The following is a 17,500-nucleotide window of genomic DNA, read 5'->3' as shown; positions in this document are numbered from 1 at the left end:
CGTCCATCTTTCCACCCTCATCTCATCCGTCCTTCACCTAGTCCACCCTCCAGGGCCTGACGCCTGGGGGAAACGCTCCTGAGCGAGGCGGCCCGAACCATGCTCGCTCACCACCTCCACACCACCAGCTGCGACCCCAGGCGAGTGCGGGAAGAACCGACAGGCGGCTCGCAGCGGGGGAGGCAGGGGCAGAGGCCGCCGGGGGACGGGGCGCATCCCCCTCCTCCACTTCCCCTTCCAAGGGGAGGGGCACCACGTGCCCACGCAGCACACAGCCCGGCGCTGGATGCCAAAACCCGGCCCGGCCCGGCGTGACCCTCCCCCAACTCGGAGGGGGGAGGTACAGGCCGCATTAGGCAAAAGAGCAGCGCTTGGCCCCCACCGCGGGGGCCAGCGCACCCCTCGCGCGAGGGCGGCTCTTGCCCACACGCTGTGGCAAGTAGCACCGGCAGCTACTGCCTTGCACACTTCAGAGGGGCGGCGGCTGGGGGGTCCAGGTACCCCAAGGCCCCCCTCTCAGATCGCTAGAGAAGGCTTTCTCACCGAGGGCGCGTCGTGCCCCCCACACCATCGTTCGCCCCTTCGGGGACCCACGGGAGTGGGAACACTCCCAAAAAGTGGGAAGTCAGAAGGGGGGGGGTCTGCGGTATGGGTAAAGCACACAGCCCATGTGAGCGTCCACGGTCAGAGCCGGGAGAGCAAGAGTCTGTGCTGCCACCAGGCTTGCCTTTCAGACTTTTCCACGTGGGTGGAGGGGTGCCACGTCCGGAAAGCCAGACGGGGACCCCCCCTTCACATCTCCCGGCCCACCGCGGTCGCTCTCACGACCACATGCAGCCTTCCCGGTCAAGGGAGAAGCATGGGGCGTGCCGCTCAAGGGCCAAGGGCTGCCCTCACTGGCACACAGTGAGGGAGACCCATGACAAGGGGTCCACCTGAGCCCCTCCCGGGGAGGGGACACAAGCTTCCCCTGCCTTACCGTCTCGACCCCCTCCCCTGAGCTTTAGGAAGCTGCTCGTGGGGCACGCCACCACCACAGTGGGGACCCGAGGGGACTCACCGCTGGGAGAGGAAAACGACACCACCGCTCGGCCTCGGGCATCTGACAGGCAACCCGGAGTACTCCAGGGGCACCACAGAGGACCAGGGGAGGCACGCTCACGCACCCGCAGGGATGCGAAGCATGGCAGCGAGGGAGGCCTCCCCCCCACTTTGGGGAGGGACCGCTCGCAAGGCACACGCCAAGGCGGCAAAGCGAGAATGCCTGCTGCGTCCCAAAGGACCCAGGCCCCCCCCCCCCGACTGACACCCGAAGGCAGCAGGGCGGGAGACCAGAGGTCAGGCTGGAGGCCGCACCCCTGCCTTCCCCCACACCACCCGCAGGTGGGGGAGGAGCAGCGAGGGGCCCGCGACAGAATGAGAGGCGCGGCCCAGCTCACCATGAGCGGCCGTCCCTCATCTGGCGCGGCTTAAGCCCAAGCCCAGGAGAGCGCCACATCACCACATCGATCAGTCCTGGCAGAGCCAGGGAAGAGCCCAGAAGAGGGGAGGGAGGGCCAGCAAAGACAATCACCACGGGGGCCTGCTTCAGCTTCACCGGCACCCCCTCCTCCTCCTCCTCCTCCCCTTCCTCTCTCAGGGGAGAGACAGCGGCTGACAACCCCGGGAGGGAGAACGCCTGACACGTGGCACGGAGCCAACAGGGTGGGGTTGTCCCAGCCGAGCCGCCGGGTGCCCGCAGCAGGGAGGCACACAGGGTAGAAGACCCCACAGGGCCACGCGCCCTGCCGCCCTCGGGTCAGCCAGAGACCGGAGGAGACACCGCAGCACGGGCCAGCTGGATGCACAAGTGAGAGCCGGCGCACAGGCCCAGGCGAGCGGCCCCCACGCGGGGTGCAAAGGGCAGGGTCAGGCCTTGGACAGCAGCCGAAAGCCCAAAGCCCCCCACGTGCATCCAGAGGCCCAAGGTCTCCAGCGACAGGCGCTGAAGAGGATCGTGTCAGCATCTACCTGGTGACAGAAAAGGCGTATTTCGGCCGCGAAAAATGTCCATGCCCAGCAGCGGGGCCCACCCACAGGACGTGGGGGTATCCCCGGAACCCCCATCCGGACACTTGTCCCCCAGCCCTGCCCTAGAGTCGCCAGACCCAGCGCTCTCAGAGCCATCTGGTCGACCCGGGGAGCGTGACCGCAAGGAAGGGACAGGGACATGAAGGAGGTGGAGCCGGCCGGCCAGCCGGGGAAGCCCTTCCCGGCTTGCCCACGCGGGCAGGTATCGGTCTGTCCGGAGCTCCAGACGGGGACTTGGCTCCCCCAAAATCCAGGACACACCATCCAGCTCAGGCCGGTCCCCACCTCCCGACCGATCGACCGACCGACAGGGAAACACTCCGAGGGCGGGGGGCGGGAAATGAGAGCGTGGGAAACGAAGTCTTGTCCAACGACCGGGACCCTACATGGGCACGCCTCAGGCCCAGGTGCACCCTTCCCGGCCACACCCGGGAGCAGGGGGCCGGCGGGGTACCGTCCACCGTCTCCGGATCCATCAGGACTTGGAAAAAAAAATGTTTCCACGGAGGCGCCTCCGACGAACGGACCCCGCGAAGGAAGGCGCCGGGGCCCGAGCCACCCTTTCCGCTCCACCCCTCACGTCTTGTGCCGGTCTAGACCTCGTGAGTACGACTCCGCACGGGCCGGCGGTAGCCATCAGTCGGGGGGCAGGCGGGGAGGGGCCCATGCCGGCATGACGACCGGGAAACAAGCGTGCCGGCCACCGAGCCTGTCGCGCCCTCCAACGCCCTCAGCGCACAACCCGGGCCGCTCCTCACTTCGGGGATGAGAGGCTGGAGGGACCGCAGGCGGGAGTCATTCACGCTCCAAAGGGCGACCCGGGACAAGGCCAGGCCACCCGAGCACAGGCAGTCCCGGGCGCCGCACACCCTCTCCCCTCGCTAGGGAGGCGGCCCGGCCCAGGCCTGGTCGGTCCCCGGGGCCGGAGCGGCAAGAGCGGATGCTGGTCGACCCGGCCAGGCGGCCCCAGAGCCTGCCTGGGGAGCGCGGTGACAGTCACTCCCTCACAGGCCTGCAGGCCCAATCTCCGGTGAGAGAGGGACACTCCCAGGCCTCTGAGCCACCGGAGCTGTCGCCGCCAGTGTCGCCAGCCTCCCGGAACTCTGACTCAGGCCGGATGGCTGAGTCACATCCCTCGCGAAGGTCCCCAAAGCTGCAGAGGGAAGGGACGATATAAAAGCGGACACTAGATGGCACGCGACAACCGCCACCAACGTCACCGGGACAGATCCGGAAGGCCGGCCGGCCGGCGGCGACACAACGACACAGCGCCGGCCACCCAAATGCCCGAGCTCTTCCCGGGGCCGAGGCGCCAGGCGTCCTGCACGACCGCGAAGCTTGCCTCGCGGAGCTGCCTCCTGGCAAGGCACTGCGTGGCGTGATGGCAGCAGATGGAAAGAGGGGGGCGGCGGCGGCGGCGGCGGCGGCGGCGGCGGCGGCGGCGGCGGGGAAGGAGCTGGGAAGAGGTTCTCGCTGTTGCCTAGAAGGAGCCGCGCTCGCTCCCCCAAGCATGTCCCTTCCTGGGCTTGGGAATTCCAGAGAGAAGCCGGCGCGGTGAGGGTGGCACTAGCGAGAGAGATCTCAGGTTCCCCTCCACCTTCTCTTCTCTCCCCCACCCCCACCCCACCTCCCTGCACGGAGCTGGAGGAGGGAGGGAGAGAGGGAGGGTGGGAGGGTAGGCGGGGACTGGCAAAAACGAAACCGGGCAAGCTCTCGGAGAACGACAACGCAGGAGTCGGTTTACCTGCCACCCTTACCGACGGAGACGGTCTGTCAAAAGCAGACAAGCAAAGCCCAGAAGCTTAGGAAGGGAGAGAAGGATACAGTCGATCCTAGGAAAGTGGAAATGAAAATCTCTCTCTGCATAGACTGAGACAAAGTCCAAAGAGAACAAATGGCTGCCTGGGGCAAATGCTCTGGTGGTCAGGTCATAGAAACATGGATTTCAGCATGACTGACCAACCACAATGGAGGGAAAGTACAACGCAACACTATGAGTGTGTGTGTGTGTTGGGGGGGGGGGGTGAACTGAAATCTCATCCAAAACAAAACAAAACAAAACAAAAAAAGGAAAACAACCCCCCCCCAAAAAAAACCCAAAAAACAACAACAGAAGAAGAAGAAGAAGAAGGAAGCCCACGACCAACAGGGTCAAGGCTCCTGCTTTCTCAACGCGGTGGCTCTGGTTGCCCCTGTGTGGTGCAGGTTCCATCTCTGCCTCAGGAAAAACTTCCACTTGCTGCCCGTGGGTGTGGCCAAAAAGTAAAACATAAAGCTGAAACGGGAGGGAGAGGGGGTGGAGAAAACCCGAAACAAACAATAAACTTTGCAAGTCTCAGGATTGCCATCCTGGGGTAGTGGAAACAAATCCGACCAGGAACCATGAGGTTGCAGGTTTGATCCCTGGCTCACTTGTTGGGTTAAGGATCTGGCATTGCCGTGAGCTGTGGTGTCCGTCACAGACGCGGCTCGGATCCCGCGTGGCTGTGCCTGTGGTGTAGGCCGGCAGGTAAGGCTCCGAATTGACCCCTAGCCTGGGAACCTCCATGTGCTGCGGGTGTGGCTCCCCCCCAAAAAAAACCAGAAAGAGAGAGAGAGAGAGAGAGAGAGAGAGAAAGAAAGAAAGAAAGAAAGAAAGAAAGAAAGAAAGAAAGAAAGAAAGAAAGAAAGAAAGAGAAAGAAAGAAAGGAAGGAAAGAGAAAGATAGAGAGAGAGAAAGAAAGAAAGAAAGAAAGAAAGAAAGAAAGAAAGAAAGAAAGAAAGAAAGAAAGAAAGAAAGAAAAAGAAAGGAGAAAGAAAGGAAGAAAGGAAGGAAGGAAAGAGAAAGAAAGAAAGAAAAGAAAAAGAAAGAGAGAGAGAGAAAAGAAAGAAAGGAAGAAAGGAAGGAAGGAAAGAAAAAGAAGGAAAAAGAAATCCATCTTGGAGTTCCCGCTGTGCCTAGGTCACAGCTGAGCCTCAAGTTCGATCCCTGGCACAGGAAAGGCAGTGCAGCAGGAAAAAAAAAAAAAAAAAAAAAAAAGAACAACTCCATCTTGCTGGTTGGGCAGGGGAGATGCAATTGCCGGATGACATTCCACAACTCTGCCAAACTGGCAAAACCACGACGCACTTAGTACAGGAGTCATTGAAGACATGGATGTGAAAGCATCTTCTTGCTATCGATTCATTTCCCACAATCCCAGGAAGAGCCATTGGAACAGGGCTCCCATTCCTGGCACGATATCTTTTCTAGGTGTGGGTGGATGCATCTTTTCTCATGGTTGTTTTCCTTTTGACCAAACTTAACTTCAGCCTCCACCATGTCATCTTTTGGGCTCTCAAGCCTGCCATGAGAATATGGTCACCAAAGTCCTCGCCCAGAGGCACCTTTGCCCAGCACCAGTGCCGCCGTCTCCCCCCACCTCCTCCTCCTCCTCCTCCTCCTCCAACCCCCGCCAAGCACCCCACCCCCCACCCCGCTTTGTATTGTTCAGCTGTCTTGCACTGGTCTCTCACACGGTGGCGGTGTGGTCCTACGCATGTCTCCCAACCACATTCAAGTGGACTTCCGGGATCATCATTTTCTGTTTCCTAACTGCACTTTCGTCGTTCTTAGGAGGTTTGCTTCCCTCCCCGCCTCCCCCCCACCCCCCGCGCGCGCGCGCGCGCCCACGCTTGGTGTTGAATCGGAGCTGCATCTGCTAGCCTGAGCCACAGCCACAGCAACGGCGGGATCCGAGCCACATCTGAGACCTTATGCCACAGCTCGCGGAAAAATGCCAGATCCTTAAACCCCTGAGCGAGGCCAGGGATCAAACCTGCCACCTCGTGATTCCTAGTCCGATTCGTTTCTGCCCCGCCATGACAGGAATTCCTTCCTGTGTTCTTTTGGGTCATGGTTGTTTCCAGCTCCACAGAATTCCTCCCCGTGCTCATGTGACATCTGGGATGTGGCGGGGGGCGGGCCGCAAGGTTTTGTTCCCCTACAGTCATGCCTTGAAAAAAGTCTTGTACAACGTTTCACAGTCCAGATCCAGAAGCTGAATCCGCAGCCGGTTCCATCTCATGAAACCGATCTCCCAGCCCAGGAAAACCAAAGGTCGTGGTTGGAGCCCGTGATAAACCCCAGGTCTGAGTCCCGAGCACTGCTGCTCAGGGAAGATTTCGAGGTGTCAGGGTCCAAGGATCCTCCTGGGCACTTGGAAATGTCTCCGATGTGTGCAGGCAGGCATGAGGATGAGAAGGGGCTAAAGAGGGGCAGAGGGTGGTGATCTCTTGTCGGTGGATGTCAAGGGTTGGCGCTTCCTTTTGTGGATCTCCCGGAAAAGTCAAATGTGGGAGAAAAACTGGACCCGTGAGTTCGAGGAGAGGGATGGCCAGAGAAAACCAGAAGAATTCCATCTGCCGACCATTGGGTAGGTAGGAGGGCAAAAACCGAAACCTCAAGCATGAGATGAACAGAACCACATGCTTCTAGCCATCCATAAACCCCGTAAGATAAGATCGTTTCTGCTGAGATACCCTCTCCCTCCCCCCACCCACCCAGGGCGAAGGATCCCTGGGTGGTGGCAGAGGGGTGGGCATGGAACTTCCACAGGCCCTGGGGACACACCCCACCCCACCCCCAAGAAACCCCTAGAAGCTTGGAATTCTGATGTCTGTGGTGTGATGACCATAAACACTGGCTTTTGTGCCATGTCTGCTAGAAGATATGGTTTCCATGACAAATAAAGTGATTTTTAGCAAGTTTTTCTCCACTTGAGATGTATTGAAAATACGTCTTCATTCAGGGGGAGGTAGGTGTAGGTGACAGACGTGGCCACTCAGCTCAGATCGGGTGATCTGGCAGGGCATAGCTCTGGCTGAGGTGCAGGCCAGCAGCTACAGCTCCGATTCTTCAACCCCTAGCCCAGGGAACTTCCATATCCCGAGGGTGCACTCCTAAAAAACAAAAAACAAAATGAACAACACACAAAGAGGGAGCATCTCATCGATGGCAGACCAAATTCCAATGTATATGTATATGTGTACATAGGTATGTACGTATGGATGTGTGTGTGTATGTGTATATTATCGAGAGAGAGAGAGAGAGAGAGAGAGAGAGAGAGAGGATTTTTTAGAGCCATAACTGTGGCATACGGAAGTTCCCAAACCAGGGGTCGAACCGGCATACATGGATACTAGTCGGGTTTGTTACCACTGAGCCACAACAGGAACTCCCCACATTCCAATATTTAATGAGAAAATACATTTTTGATGCTTTAGGCAACCCTGCAAACACCCTTATTTAAGTGACTGGACTTAACAAAAAGGAATCCCTAGCACCTAGTAACAGAGCAAAGATAAAGAAGCACAAGGCAGGAATTCCCGTTGTGGCTCGGTGGAAACGAACCCGACTAGCATTGACCCCTAACCTGGGAACCTACAAAATGGCACATGTGAAGCCCTAAAAGAAGACTACACACACACACACACACACACACACACACACACACACACACACACACACACACACACACACACACGGCACAGACAGATGCGAAAGGAAAAGAAAAGGAAGGAAAAAAGAAAAGGGAAGAAAGAGAGAAATGAACAGGCAGAACAAGCCATTGTGAATGATCTCTAGGGACAGGTATTTTTCTCCAAGCATAATTTTATTTTTCCCCAAGTGATACCAGACCTCTCTCTCTCTCTCTCTCACACACACACACACACACACACACACACACACACACACTCTCCCTCTCTCTCTCTCTTTGAAAAAATTTATGTATTTAGTGGAGTTCCCATTGTGACTCAGCAGGTAGGAATCTGAGTAGCATCCATGAGAGTGCTGGTTTGATCCCTGGCCTCGCTCAGTGGGTGAAAGATCTGGCATTGCCCTGAACTGTGGTGTAGGTTGCAGACACAGATCGGACCTGGTGTTGCTGTGTCTGTGGTGTAGGCCAGTGGCTCAAGCTCTGATTCCCTAGCCTGGGAACCTCCGTGTGCCGTGAGTGCCACCCGAAGAAAGCAAGGGGAAAAAAAAAAAAAAAAGAAACATAAAAACCTGGATTGGGGAGATCCCATTGTGGCTCATTGGTAACAAAGCTGAGGAGCACCCACGAGGATGCAGATTCGATCCTGGGGTGGGGGGGGGGGGTGCTGGTGCTGGTGGTGCTGAGGTGTGTGCGTGTGGGGTGATAAATAGGTTACCTCTGGCTTCTGGGGGGTGAGAGTCAGCATGCTTTTCCTGCACCTGCTGCTCCTGGGCAATTATTTAGTTTTGGTTTCTTGTTCCTTTGTTTTTGTGGTCCTGCATTGTGGTGAGTACTGGTGTAAGTGGCAGGTTCCTATTTGATCCGACATTTCTTTGGCTCTGGTGTCGGTTGACAGCCATGGTCATGACTGGTGGTGGTTGTTAAGTCTCCAGGAGTTCCACGCAACATTCTGATTGTCTTTCTTCCTTGGGCTTTGGCTGCAGCCTCCCCCCCCCCCCTCCCCCCATCATATGGAGGTTCCCGGGCTAGGGGCCGAATCAGACCTACAACTGCTGGGGTGTATGCCACAGTCACAAGCACCATCAGATCCAAGCTGCGTCTGCAACCTACACCGCAGCGCAAGGTGATGCCACCAGATCCTAAACCCACTGTGGAAGGCCTGGGATCGAACCTGCAACCTCATGGTTCCTGGTTGGATTCCTTTCCACTATTCCACGACGGGAACTCCTGGGCTTTGGCTTTTGACAGGTGGAGGGACACAGCTTTCTGAAACGGTGGGGCCAGGGCAAGGCATAGAAACATAAGATGGATGTGAGCCTGCGCCTATTCTTTTCTCGTGTGCTGGGAAGATAAGGTGGCTCTTGCCAGCTGGGATTTCATTTCCCCACAAACGATCAGGCTCTTAAGGTATCAGGCAGGGAAGAGGGAGAGTCAGAGTTCCCATTGTGGCTCAGTGGTTAATGAATCTGACTAGGAACCATGAGGTTGCAGGTTCCATCCCTGGCCTTGCTCAGTGGGTTAAGGATCCAGCATTGCCGTGAGCTGTGGTGCAGGTTGCAGACGTGGCTCAGATCCCGCGTTGCTGTGGGTCTGGTGCAGGCCAGCGGCTACAGCTCCGATTGGACCCCTGGCAGGGGAACTTCCATATGCCGCAGGAGCGGCCCTAGAAAAGGCAAAAAGCCGAAGGAAGGGGGGGGGGGGGGGACAGAAGAAGAGTGAGAATCAGGGTCGGAAGAACATGGGGAAATCGGTGCTAGGTGCCTGGGTGTGTGAGTTCACACGGAATGCTAGCCCAGACCCCTGGCCAGCCACATTTGGGGTATCTATCAACTTGACTCTCCACTCTCCAGCTCACCTGGGTGGTGCTGCCCTGCCCTGCCCTGCTCATGTAAGACCTGGCTCCTCCAGGGATGGCTTTGCACCAGAGGGAGACGGGGCAAAGTCACTGAGCTTAAGGTAATTTCTCCAAGAGAGACTCTGGGAGAAGGAGACCAGCTGGATTTCTGTGTGTTCATTTTTCTTCCTGTCTGCTTGTTTGGTGCAGGCCAGTCCATGTGCCGAGACATTCAGAAACTCTGTACTAGCTGAGACTCAGACCTTGTTCCGAAATAAGCAAAGGGACTTTGAGCTGGGATCACTCCCTGACAAGTAGCTAGCAAAGAAGTTTCCCTTAGCTCTCAGGCCCCATCCCTGCCCTCAGGCGGGTGGGTGTGGGGAGGGGGTGGGGGGGGAGGGGAGGGGCTCGTTCAGGCAGGCAGGCAAGCAGGCAGGCAGGCAGGCAGGCAGGCAGGCAGGCAGGCATGCAGGCAGGCGCTGGTTCATTAGTCCCGCACCCCCCCACTCCCGGCCCCAGCTGCCCGCCCCACCCCCCACCCCCGGCCGCCATCCCTGCTGCGCCGCCTCTCGCTTCCCAAATCGCCTGGACTCACGCCCGGGAAGGGGGGGAGGGGAGATCAGGAAGATCCAGGCCTCAGGGCCTGGGTTCAATCACTTCATTCAAATGCAGAAACTCTCCAGTCAAGTCAGAGGTGGTGACTTTTCCTGGAGCTTCTCTTTAGGGAAAGTGTTTTTTTTCCCCCCTTTCCCCAATTTCCCTACCCTCAGGCTGCCCCTCGCAGACTGCATGGAGGGGGGTGGGGGAGGATGTGTGCACGAAACTCGCCTCGTGTCAGGCCAAAGGAGCCCCCGCCATTTCCCAACCCGGGAAACCCCGCAAAACTTCTGGAGCATGTTGGCCTTGGTGTGGGAATGGACATCTTCACTTGCCATCTTCCTTTGCACGAGGAGGAGATTTTCATCTCCTGCTGTCTGGGGGCCAGAAAGGAGGGCCAGAGTGTCCCTTTTGTGTGGGCCGGTCCTTAAGTCATTTTACCTCACAGGAATCACCCACATAGGGCATGGAGACACGTTTGGGGTCCGCCTCCTCCGAGACGTCCCGGGAAACTTCACGTGTGAAAAACTGTGCTGGGGAGGTCCCATCGTGGTGCAGAAGTGGAAATAAATGCAACTAGGAACCATGAGGTGGCAGGTTCCATGCTCAGCCTCGCTCACTGGGTTACGAATCCCACGTTGCCATGAGCTGTGGGTAGAGGAGAGTGAGAAGGAGAGGGAGGGAGAGGGAGGGAGAGATCCTCCATTTCATGGAACTGGTTTCCTTGTTTTGAGATGACGTCGCTTTGGTGAAACAGTTGTCAGATGGCCTCTCAAAAGGCGGTGATGTGGATGGGCTCCCCGAACCAGGCCCACAGAAACCAAAGGAACGAAGGGGTTAATCCTTGGAGCCAGAGTTCCCTCCTCTGAAACTGAAACCAAGCTCAAGCCCCGGAGTGCTGGTGTGTTGGAGCCAGAGACATTGTTACAGCTAAAAGCTACTTTGAAATAGTCTCCGTTAGGTTATGGCTTGCCTTGGCCCACGAACTTATGACTAATGACTACTGTCGAGTCAGAGTTGTAGTGAACCTGGTGTTTTCTCTACCCTTGAAACACTCCCTAAGGATTGCGACCCCCCCCCACCCCCCGCCCCACGCCCGCCCCGTGGATGAGCAATCTTCACTCCAGAGAGAAGGTCAAAATGCCATAACCCCAAAGACACTGGAAACATTCCATGGACCACCTGACTCCAGCCTTGATGACTTTGAAATGGTCTATCCTAATCTCCTATCCAGGGAGAAGAATGCAAGCACCCTGATGCTTCTAGACAGCTCCGCCACCCCCATGCCTACCATTAAGCTAAACCTATAGAACCCCTTGCTATCCCCTCTCAAGGGAGGACACAGTTTTGAGGTCCTTAGCCTGCTGTGGCCTCCTTAGCCTGGCAAAGCAATAAAGCTGTTCTTTATGCTTCACCCCAAAACTCTGTCTCTGAGACTTAATTGGAGCTGGAGTACCAAGGCCGGTTTGGGCTGCCAACCTTTCCTGGAACTTTCAAACTGTTACATATGAAGAACGGAGCCGGTGACTCTGTGTGTGTGTGCGTGTGCGTGTGAGAGAGACACAGAGAGACAGACAGAGACAGTGAGTGAGACAGAGGGAAGAGAGAGGGAGAGGGGAAAGTCCCTTCAGTCTTTTGTTTTGTCGGTTTGTTTGTTTGTTTGTTTGTTTTGTCTTTTTGCCATTTCTTGGGCCGCTCCCATGGCATATGGAGGTTCCCAGGCTAGGGGTCGAATCGGAGCCATAGCTGCCAGCCTACGCCAGAGCCACAGCAACGTGGGATCCGAGCCGTGTCTGCGACCGACACCACAGCTCACGGCAACGCTGGATCCTTAACCCACTGAGTGAGGGCAGGGATCGAACCCGCAACCTCACGGTTCCTAGTCGGATTCGTTAACCACGGAGCCATGACGGGAACGCCCCTTCAGTCTTTTGAAAGGCCCCTCTGAGAATGCCGTCAGGTGTTGGGGCCAACTTTCCGAGGGGCTCTTAGAGAAATGAACACAGGGTGATGGTTTCACTCTCAGAGACACTCTCAGAGACCATTTCTCTGATGTGTTCATCGAGGGACTCCACTAGCTTCCGTTTTCAGGGCCTCGGGACAAGCGATACGTGTTCTCATCCACAAGGATGCCAGGTCCAAAGGGTGGGAGAAAATGGGAAACGCTCATGAAGAGAGTTGTAGCCAGAGATGGAAGGCAACTGGAAAAACTTCAGGATCCAGTCCAGTTTTCCAGCCACTGAGTTTCTGACTTCTGGAAGGATTTGGGTAGGGAGGAAAAGGTCAAGGATTCTCCATCCCTCTGACAGAGGTATAAGTTACAAAGTAGATGTACATCTTTTGAGAAAGAAACGAACAAACAAAGAAACAAACAAACAAACAATTTTTGTCCCTTTGTCTTTATCAGGAAAAGTGAAAGATGGAGAGAGGGAGGGAGGGTGGGTTGGATGGATGGATTTGGGGGGCGGGGAGAAGATTCTTAGATCCTAATGACCCAATGCTTTCTCTAGTCCTGGGCCTTTAGGTAGGTGATATATCTATATCTATATCTGTATATCTATATCTATCTGTATACACACACACACAGACACACACAGACACACGCACACACACACACACACACACACACACACACACAGACACACACACACACACACAGACACACACACGTAGTTATTTTCTGTTTCTAGGGCTGCACCCATGGCACATGGAGGTTCCCAGGCTAGGGGTCCAATCGGAGCCGTAGCCACCGGCCTACACCAGAGCCAGCACAACGCGGGATCCGAGCCCTGTCTGCGACCTACACCAGAGCTCACGGCAACACCCGATCCTGAACCCAACGAGCGAGGCCAGGGATCGAACCCGCACCCTCAGGCCTCCTAGTCGGATTCGTCCAGCCATGACGGGAACTCCTACATATGTATATAGTATGCATATAGTATATCTTTTTTTAACGCCCACGCCCCAGCCCTATGGAAGTTCCCAGACTCACGGTCGAATCAGAACTGTAGCTGCGGGCCTACCCCACCGCCACAGCAACACGGGATCCTTAACCCACCAAGCGAGGCCAGGGGAGGGATCGAACCCACATCCTCACGGATCCTAGTCGGGTTCATTACCGCTGAGCCCTGATGGGAACTGCAGGGGACATCTTCTTTTTTTTTTTTTTTTTTTTTTTTAAGATGTAAGTTTGTTGTGGTTGTTGGTTGTTGTTGTTGCTTTAGCTCGGCGTACAGTGGGCTTGCTTACAATGTTGTGTTCGTTTCAGGTGTACAGTCAAGGGGATTCAGTGATCCATCTACATCCATCTATCCCTCCGTTCTTTCTTTTTCAGCGTCTTTTCCCCTCTAGGTGATTCCAGAATATTGGGCCATTCCTTCCTTGTTGGTGGGAACACCAGCGTGAAAAAAAACCATCACGGGGGAGTTCCTGTCGTGGCACCATGGAAGCGCATCCGACGAGGAACCTTTGCAGGGAAGGGTGTGGGTTCGATCCCTGGCCTCGCTCAGGGGGGCGGTAAGGATCCGGCAGGCAGTGCCGTGAGCTGTGGTGTCGGTCGCAGACGCGGCTCGGATCCCACATGGCTGTGCCTGTGGCGTAGGCCAGCAGCCGTAGCTCCGATTCAACCCCTCGCTTGGGAACTTCCATATGCCACGAGGGCAGCCCTAAAAAGCAGAGGGGGAAAAAGAAATCATGAGGGCGGGGGAGAGGGATCCATGAGGAGGATGGGATGAACATATACACACACGAGTCTCTATCCAATAGATGACGAACAGGGACCCCTACGCCACCTTCTGGAATCCAAACGCCAAAACCACAAAGCAGAGTTCCCGCCATGGCGCAGTGGAAATGAATCCGACCAGGAACCATGAGGTTGCAGGTTCGATCCCTGTCCACCTCGCTCAGTGGGTAAAGGATCCAGTGTTGCCGTGAGCTGTGGTGTTGGTCCCAGACGCGGCTCGGACCTGGCATTCCTGTTTCTGTGGTGTAGGAGGCCAGCAGCTAAAGCCTCCGATTCGATCCGTCATCTGGGAACCTCCATATGCCGTGGGTGTGGCCCTCAAAACACACACACACACACACACACACGCACACGCACACGCACACGCACGCGCACGCACGCACGCACACGCGCACGCACGCACACACACTCTGGAACCCCCTAAATGGGAGAAAACCGGACACAGTAGTTTTTTAGGGGTCCAGTCTCTGTGACAGGTGAGGATATCAGGCTTGCATCGAGGGAGGGAAGGCTTCACCCCACGCAGAAAACACACCCACCTACCCACCGACCCACCTTCCTTCCTTCCTTCCTTCCTTCATGAGAGAACAGTTGGATGACCCATCCTAAGTGTCGGTTGAATGAAGTCTAGTTACCAGGGTTCAGAGTGGGGGAGGGAGAGGGGTAGGAAGTCTGAAGCCTCTGGCGACTCTCCGAAATGTTCTCCCCCCAGGGTGACAGAGCCGGCAGGTCAGGCACTGCCTTCTCTAGAAACCTTCCTGCCCATGTCCAAGGGGGTGTGGGGGGTTGGGGGTGTGGGGCAGGGAGTGGGTCAGGGAGCCTGGAGAAACACAGACCACCAAGCGGCCATTCTCCCGTCGCCCCGACTGTTTGTTGAATGAACATAATGGACGTGATCCAAGTCTGCCACGCCGCCGCCGCCGCCGCCGCCGCCGCCGCCACCACCACTTTCTCCATCATCTCCCCCACCCTCTTGCCTGCAGCCATCTTTGAAAAGGCTGCTGTTGTCGCTGCCTTTGCATGAAAGTGAGTGAGGACCCCTCCCTAATACGGAGTGTTTCAGTCCCTGGTGTCTCTGACAGCTCGCTCATGTATTGGTTGTGAACCATCTTGCCTTGAGGATTTGGAGGATTCGTGAACATTGCAGGAGCCATGGGAGCAGTGAAGTCCTTATCGCCAACCCGACACCCCCCCCCCCCAAATTTCGTGGCAGGGAGCACACTTTTCTTTCACCCAAGAGATTTATTTCCTGCTTTCCGAAGAGAGAAGGAAAGGAGGGTCAGAATGGTCCTCTGGTGTCTGGTGTCCTGTCCCTTTCATTGCACACACTCCTAGTGCCACTGCGGGAGGCACGTTCGGGGCGCGGGGTGGGGTGGGGGGGGACCTGCTGCACGCACCCGCCCCTCACTTTCAAATGCGAAACTCAAGGAGGATGTGAATGTCCTTCACGCCACCGATCAGGTGAACGGGATGGCTTTCTAGGGAAATCCTGGTGTTTCCTTTCACTGCCATGACGAACACCCAGAAACAACCCTGTAAGTTCATACAACTTTGTCAGTCAACTGTATTCCAATAAAATGAAAAAGCAAGACACAGACACACCCAGACACACACACCCACACGCACACACACACGCGCGCACACACACGCACCCCAACCCAGAACCAAACACCCTCTCCTGAAATGGGGGGGGCGGGCCCACCGGAGAATGAGCAAGAGAATTCCAGAGTCGGTAGGAAAGTGTCATCTGCAGCGGTGTGAGAAACCCCAAGCTCTTTTCTTCCTGTCAAGGTGAATAAACTTTGTTAATGGGAGTGGGTGCCCTCAGTGTGCCCTCCGAGAGGAAAGGCAGGGAGCATTTTCTCCCTGAAGAGCTTAGTGCTGTCATAGCACTGACGGACAGGATGAACGATCGGTGAGAGGTGGCAGCAGCAGTGGTGGCCGCCTGCACTGCCTGGGCGGATTGGAAACATAGACGAGCCACCAAGACTGCGTGTGACACCCCCGTGCCGCCCCCCCCCCCCCCCCCCCCGTCTGTACAGTGACAAGAGTCCTTTGGGGGAAAAGGGGGGGTGGGTGCTCTTCCAGTGTGTCTGTCTGCATTCATCAGGTGTGGGAGAGAAGACAGATGTTTGTTTCCACTATCGTTCGGAGGACTTGCCCAAGAGTACCACGTGCCCCCAAAAGATAGCACCGGAAGAGAGATGCACGAGGTTTCTGAATGCATGCCGTGGGTGCTCCAGGCTGCCTCCAGGCCGCCCCCTCGCCCTCCCCCTCGCCCTCCCCCTCCCCCTTGCCAGAGGCAGACGTTCCTTGAAACAGCTGGCTTTGAACTTGGGCTTCTAGAGGAAGGTTTTTCTCCTGCTTTCAAGACGGGAAGAAGAGGGTGTCCGTCTCACATCCGTCCTTTCCGGGGGGGGGGGGGGGACCCGCTTTGGTGTGCTTGTGAGGGAGAGAGACAGAGACAGACAGGGAGGGACGGAGGATAGGCAGACAGTGAGAGGCAGAATCAGAGGGAGAAAGAGGAGGAGGGGAGAGAGACAGAGAAAGTGAAACAGAGCTAGGTATAGAGGACGCTGTGGCTGGGTCGTATTCTGCGTGTTCTCAGTGAAGTCGTCCTAAGGCCTCTGGAGGTCCAGATCACTGCTTGGGGCCGGAAGTCTGTCTGCCCTTCCCTACCCATCTGAAGAGCTGTGGTTTGGGCTTTCCAGCCGGGAACCCCTCTTTCTGCCTCTTTGTCCAACACACAAGGTTCGTGGGACCCAGAAATCCCATTCTGAGAGCACCCTAGGAACAGTCCTTTCCATACGGCGCAGGAGGCCCCTGTGCCAAGAGATCCAAAGTCTGGAGCCTCTGTTCTCCCCCCCCCCCCCTTCCCTCCACGGACAAAATCTTGCCTTGTATTCCTTTTTTTCTCAGGGACTCTGAAGGACATGTATCATTGTACAACCATGGGGAAGACGCTTCCATTCCCTCTGGAATGATGGATGTGGTCGCATGTCTCAAGGAGGCTCCAATTCTTTGAGCAGGACTCCCGATGGTGCCATCCCATCGTCCCTCCCCTCCCCTCCCCTCCCCTCCCCTCCGGCTCGCTCGGTCGGTCACGGTTCCCCTCCTTTTTCCTCCCCTCCAGGTTATCTTCAGGTCTGCCACCCACTTGTAACTCCTCCCCCACTTGGAAGTGGCCTCTTCCGGCCCCGAACTTGGTCGTCCCAGGCCCACCCCGGGAGCCATCTGGCGGACCTTTTCGGAGACTATAAAAAGCAGCTTACGGCAGGGGGCGTCGCAGGACCAACGAACGCATCGGGATGGATCGCTGTGTGGCGACATGGATTCTCCAGGCAGGGCAGGCATAAGGCCTGGACTCTTTCCTCCTGGAGCCCGTTTCTTCATCCGTGGCCTTGAAGACGAACCACGCCGACCACGGACCGTGGACCTTGGCCTTCACCTTTCATTTCCGAACGGCAGCCAGGGCATCCATTGTCACCACCGCGGAAAAGGTGTCCACAAAAAGGACAGGTGAGCGCCTCCATGGCATGCAGTGTCATCCCCTCCCGCCACCCCCACCCCGGCTTTAAAGGGTCCTCTTTCAAGTAATCACGTTGCCACAGCTGGGACTTGGATCGGATCCCTGGCTCCGGAACCCCATATGACCTGGGGCCGGCCAATGCATCCCTCCATAGCGTCCTAAATCCGTGCATCGTTGATTCAGGACTTTCCCTCGTGGCACAGAGGAAACGAATCTGACTAGGGACCATGAGGTTGCGGGCTCCATCCTTCGCCTCACGCAGGGGGTTG

The sequence above is a fragment of the Sus scrofa genome, chromosome 10, assembly GCF_054392235.1.
Source record: "Sus scrofa isolate SSC_HxYL_T2T_F1_AM1 chromosome 10, Sscrofa_HxYL_maternal_Yorkshire_Landrace_v2.0, whole genome shotgun sequence".
Classification (NCBI taxonomy): Eukaryota; Metazoa; Chordata; class Mammalia; order Artiodactyla; family Suidae; genus Sus; species Sus scrofa.
Note: the sequence above shows the minus strand (reverse complement) of the source record.